This window comes from Gallinula chloropus (genome assembly GCF_964237585.1).
Source record: "Gallinula chloropus genome assembly, chromosome: 3".
Lineage (NCBI taxonomy): Eukaryota > Metazoa > Chordata > Aves > Gruiformes > Rallidae > Gallinula > Gallinula chloropus.
This window is the reverse complement of record NC_140087.1, coordinates 66,141,009-66,147,226: the sequence shown is the minus strand read 5'-3', so window position 1 is coordinate 66,147,226 and position 6,218 is coordinate 66,141,009.

Sequence of the window (6,218 nt, the reverse complement as noted above, 5' to 3'; positions counted from 1 at the left end):
CTTCCTAAAGTGCATGTTCTCAGTCATTAGCAGCTCATTACAAATGTCAAATAACAAATAACAAAATTTACTCCCAAATTAACCTAAAGAAAAATCTAGTGATCTAAGAAATACTCTCGTTATCATAGTTTAGACCAGTAGTGCCCATCCTAAAAATCAAAAGCCATGAATTAGCCTTGTCCTGCTCCCTCCAAAGCATGGCTTAAAAATCAGAAGTAATTTTTTCTGTCATTAAAAAAGACAGTCTCAATTGTCTTCTTCACCCTCTGATAACTTCTTATACTTGGATCATGTTTTTAATGATGATTTTAAGTCCCCATGATGGCTGCAGACTTCCTGTTTAAGGAAAGCCGATTCTCCTGCACCTGACTCTGTGGTGAGTAAAGAAACAAATTTTGTTACTCTGCTGAAATGGCAGGTGCTGGCCACAGTGAATACAAGTGGTATGTTTCAAAGACAGACAGTAATCTATAGGATCCGGAAATATATTGCACTGATTGTGACATTTTACCTTCACATGCTTTTCAATTTGCTTGCTTTCTCTTTTTTTTTTTTTTTCCCTTAAAGCTTCTTGACAGAAAAATATTTCCCCACCCCTCCTTGCATTTAGGATTTTGCATCTTAAATATTTCTTCTACTGGAGTGCTTCAGTGACGACATGAAGATTTGGTACACCACAATATAACAGGGCTAAAAATACAGCCAAATTTTCTGATACAATAGCAGAAAACTGAGCCCAAGAGCTTTATTAAAAGGCCTTAGGAAATTCTCAGGCAAAAAAATTTGAAACATCACAAGTTTAATGCAGAACAGACACTTGTTTTCATATTTCAAATGTTTTCATTGCTAAAGACTACACAATTGGATTGTTGTGAATTAAAATCATAAAAGGAAAGAAAATAAAGAGCCATGAGTCCTTGAAATGAAGCACTTCCAGATTCCTTGACAAAGTCTATCATCCTTTCTTTCCCTGGAATTTCTATGATCTTTAGGCATTGTCTTTAGATGGACTACACAAGATATCTTGGCTCGGTCCACATGGTGAGGGGACAAGGGCGTGGGATCACCAAGACCACGTCCTCTTGACTTCCAACCAGCCTTGGTGTGAGCTGCAGGCTGGACGGGATGTGTCTGCCCCAGGCTGGAAGGACAGGCATGCGGGCTGAGCTCCCCCATGCCCAGCAAGCACAGGCTCTCCCTGCCTCCACAGAGCTCCGGGGCATATGTGCAAGCACAAGGACTGTGGCTTGGTCATCACAGCAGCTCTGGACTGCCGTGCACTGCAAGGTCAACATCACCTTTGGCTTCCCAGGGTTATCCCTCCATAAACAGGTCACCTGGCTTCAGTTGTACCAGTGCTGTTAGATACAAGCTTGATATAGAAATGTGGGTTTGTCAAAGGGTGCTTTATCCAGCATTGCTTGAGGAGAAGGGGGATTCTCATATAAGTCCCTGCTAGGCTGCTTTGATTCTGTCGGCAAAGCTGTGTAGGCAAAAGCCATGTGTATGCTATGCCTAAATTTGAAGGGGCAGGGTGTGGGGATCTGCACATCTACATGTGCAAAATAAGTTCTTATCACCTGCTGCCTGCAAGCCAAGCACACCCCCCTCACATCCGAAGGCCCAGTTTTGTCCTGTGGTTTCCCCAAGCACCCTCCCTGCCTGCATCTATGTAAGCTGCTGTTATTCAGACAGGAACTGTTTGTGTTTGCAGCCTTTAGAAGATGATGCAGCTCTTTTATCTCCCTTTGGCATCTCCTTGCCAGTTGCCAATGCAGCCTTGTACACATCGGAGAGTGAATTTTCTAGGACAGGACTACGAGGCAAAATGCTTTCCCTATTTGTTTTCTCTTTCCTTTCATCCTAGCTCCTCCTGCCTCCTTCTCTGAGCCCTTTTTTTATATCCTCCTCCCCTTTTACTGGTCTCTGTCTGCAAAATCAAACAGGTACTTGGTGGTGGTGCTGGGACCCTATGTAGGTCAACCCCTGTGAGTCATAAAAATGTGTGGCAGTGGCCCCGCAGCTGCTTCTTGATGCAGGAGGGCAATCGGTCTGATCATTTCTTGTGCCGCTTGCCCCTGCCTCTCTTTTGCTTCCCTGACAGACACCAGAAGTGCTGTGCCATGCCATCTAACCTGTTTGCCAGCTCCACAAAAATCACTGGCTCGCCAGGCCAGGAGCCCAAAATGACTTACAAAGCTTCCTATTCAGTGCCTCCTTCACGATCACACAGAACCATGAGCATGGGACTTATCCTACAGCTGGGAAATGCACAGTGCCCCTTCAAGTCCCACAGCCTACAGGACTGCAATTTAAAATACCACTCAGAAATGTTCTGTGGCTGCAGATGGAGGGGGAAACTGGAGTTTGCCAGCTGTGGGATTGCCCTGAAAGGCTGTTTTGTCCACAGTGAGACCTTTTGCCCTCCCCAGAGCTGCAGGTCCATACAGCAGTCACTTCACCGGTGCCGTCACCAGTGAAAAAAACGTTGAATGATGCAGAGCTGTCCTCCCAGTCACATCCCTATTTGACTTGCCTAGGTGTTTTCGAAACCTCTGTGAGCCCCCACGACCTTTGCTTTGTAGGGCCCTCAACACTGAAAATCAGTCTCAACTTGACCCTCAGTCCTTTTCCCACCGTTTTCAGTAACAGAAATGGAAACCAAATCCAAATCTTCACCCCCATCAGAAACCTCAGCCGCAAGGCTGTCCTACCGTTAAATATGCTGCTTTTATTTTTGAACCTTTAGACCTGTGACACATCCTCTAGAAAGGTTAAATTCAAAATTAGCTATGCAAGCATAGAAAGGAAAGTCTGTCTCTTGGCGTGCATCAGCATCTAGTCCCCAGCCCCCTACAAAACAAAATGGAAGTGTTTCTGGTTCAAGGCAGACTGCACAACAGTGAGCTGCAAGAGCTGTAAGCTATTATTTTAGCTCCTGAGGAAAGTAATTACTATAGCAACCAAATGCCATTTTGGCTGCTACCGAGACACAAACAACTTGCACACAAAGGCACATCTGAAATGTGCCATGTAAAGTGTTCTCGGGTAGCTATGTTTTCTGAAGAGCTTTCTAAAATGTGCATAACTGGCTCCTGATAAATGACTGCCAGAATACCAGCAAGCAATTGTACCGTGCCATGATCCTAAAATAACCTAATCAATGGCTCAGTATATTTGCCCCTGAAGAGATGAAACAAAAACAGTGCAGGCTCAGTTTTAAGCCTGTGTGCTGGGAAGTACCCAGCAGAGCTGAAGACACATTCAATAAACAATAAAATCAGAGGAGGGGGGAGAATGTCTCCCCTTTTGTTCTGTGTACCAGTGCTAACTCCCTGCAGACTTCAGTGCCACCTGATCTCCATGAGCTTACATGAAGTTTGTTGGAAAAAGGGGATTTAATTACAGTCTTGTAAAGCTGGAGAGTATAACAAGTGATGTCTGTGTTTTTTCCTGTTGTCTCTACAGCAACCATCTCCAGCTGCGGTGCTGGGTACATGACTGTTGCTATCAGTGAGTAAAAAAGCTTCTTGGGCAACAGCAAGCTGTTAGCCACTGGCCATTGCTAAAGTATTACAGCATTTGGAATGCCTCTGTCACCTTCAAATCAAAATGGCACTGGTGTAATAATGGTATAATAATTTCTGGGCTCTGTGTGCAAAGCTGCATCACATCATGCTGCTGAGACAAACAGCTTAGGTTCCCCAAGACAAGCAACCTAGCCCAGGTACTACCTGGAAACTTCCCATGGGGCAGATACGGATATGTTGGCTATCTCTGAATTGCCTTTTAAGGTTTTTCTTTATTAGTTGAATCCTGAAGTCTTGCTCTGGATGCAGAATAAACTGAAAAACACAGCTGGGTTTAGAATAAAGGCAAAATTAAGGAAGGAAGTATAGTGATGTTTATTACAGAAGTGACTTAGGACCAACCAAAAAAGGATATTCTGATAGCAGGTACTGTGTGACGGAGAGTTTTGGTTGACTGTGGCCTTTTAAGCAAGTAACTTCATTTTGCATGAAAGAAAAACATCTGAAAAAAACCACAAAAAAAAAGTATCCATGAGAAAACAGCACAAGCCTGTGATGCCCTGCATCTGCCTTGCAAAACAGCAGTTGCTTCTCAGGCACTTGGAATTTCCAGGCTGCTGATCACAGGGAAATAATTTCACCTCTGTAACTTTTCTCATAACGAGTTTGTAGTTGACAGTGCAATAAATGATTCCCTCTCAAAAAAACCCAAAAAACCAAACCACCCAACAAAACAATACAAGCCAAACAAAAAAATCCAAACACCCCTCCCCCACCCCAAACAAAACCCAAAAGTGTTCTTTTTCACAGTATGCCTTTCCATTAGCTTTTTTGGTGGGGGAGAGGACTCACAGGCTGCCTTCCCAGTTTGCCTTTACCACTAAACAGAAATACCTTGCCTGGTTTAGAGGAGCTGGGGCAAAGGTTCTGAGCGGCGCATAACCTGCCTTCATGCCATGCCTCTGCTATACCTGCAGGTCACTCTCTGTGACAGAGTGGATAAATCCCTGCTTCTTGCAAACATTTTGGGGTTTGGCTTGCAAAAGGCTGCCACCATGCCTTTTCAGTGACAGTGAAGGGAAATATGGAGAACAGAGTTGGTGCACTGCCCAGCTACTTTTGCAAGAGTCGCAAGGCAGAGAAGTGAAACCAAACTCTTGGAGATGTGTGGCAAGCTTCTCTGAACACTCAGCACCTGTGGAAGGGCCCTGCTGCCAGTGTCAGGCATGTTCAGGCCTGGCACTGTGTTGTTTTTTCTCTGGGAAGAACAATCCACGGTGTGTAAGGCCTGAAACAAGCTCTCTCTTAAAAAACAGGAATGTCCAAAAAGTAGATCCCATGTAGTGAGACGCTGAACACAGCCTGCTTGTATCCTGCCTCCTCCCCTTGTTTGCCTCCCCCAGGTGCCGGGGCAGACAGGTAGGACACATGCAGAGGCGAACTATGAAGTAATGAAGCAGGACTCTTCAAACACTGTGCTGAAATCCTGAAGCTGACATTGCTTCACTGCCATTGCTGTTTTGTGTAACACTCGGTCTTGTGTAAGCTGGTTCCTTTTCTGGTTTATCTGTCAGCTTGAGAAGTGGGTGAATGGTTCATGAACAGATTTGTCTGTGGTATTGCTTTTGCACCTGCAACAGTCTTAGATGTCACTGAAGCTTGAGTGATCTTGCATCTGTGAAGGCATGTGAGAAAATGAAAGAGTGTGCGTGATTATCTTACTATCAGACAAAGAGATGGTTCTGGACCTTCTCAGGTATGAATTGGAGAAGTAAATCAAAATGGCAGCTGTTATCATGTTAAGGAAAATCACACCTTATAATAAGAAACGGTCTTTGCAAAGCAGGAATGCTTCCTTGTCTCTGGAGAAGCACATTAAGAGACAGGTGTCAAGGGAGCCAAGGTCCAAAAGAGCAAGCTTTCGGGGGATGCTCTGCACATGGAGATGCTTCATGAATCAGTTATAAACATGGCTGCCCTCTCTGCCACCTGGCCAGAGCCTTCCTTGCTCCAAACAAAATTTGTTCTGCTCTCCGGCCTATTTCAAATGGGAGGTGGTATTGATGAGCAGTAAAATGCACGTTTACTCACTTTTTACTTTTTTTTTCAGTTGCGAAGGTGCAGAAGGAAACACAGGAACATCCGTTTGTGTCACACTGCAGACATAAGGCCTTTGTTAACAAAATGTCTAAGTTTCAAAACCACCTCAGCTCAGCCCCAAGCGGGAGGTTCTGTTTCTGTGATAGCTTGGAACCTGTAGTTTGTCTTCTCTAAACGTGATTGCTGCGTTGGAAATTATCATTTGCCATTCTCTGGTTGAGTGTTTTGAGGTTTTTGTGGGGCAGTTCTTGGAATTACAGGTTCTTGGAACAAATTCCAAAATTGGGCCCTCATAAAATTATAATGATATCAAATTGTAGTGAAGTTCTTTCCCCTTGCTGTTGAACCTTGCCAAGAGATGTCGAAACTGTGCACGCACGTTACTTTACAGCAGACTGAAATGGCCCCCAAAGACATGAGACAGGAGAAGCTGGTATTTCAAAAGATGAGTTTTAGTGGAGTCTGGGTCAGGGCCACACGAATGTGACTGTGAGAATAACATCTGGCCAGCAAAAGCCCTCAGCCTGAATTACAGCTCTGTCAGCAGGCATGAGACCATTCTTGGGCTTCTGGTGGAGGGGCCAAGGG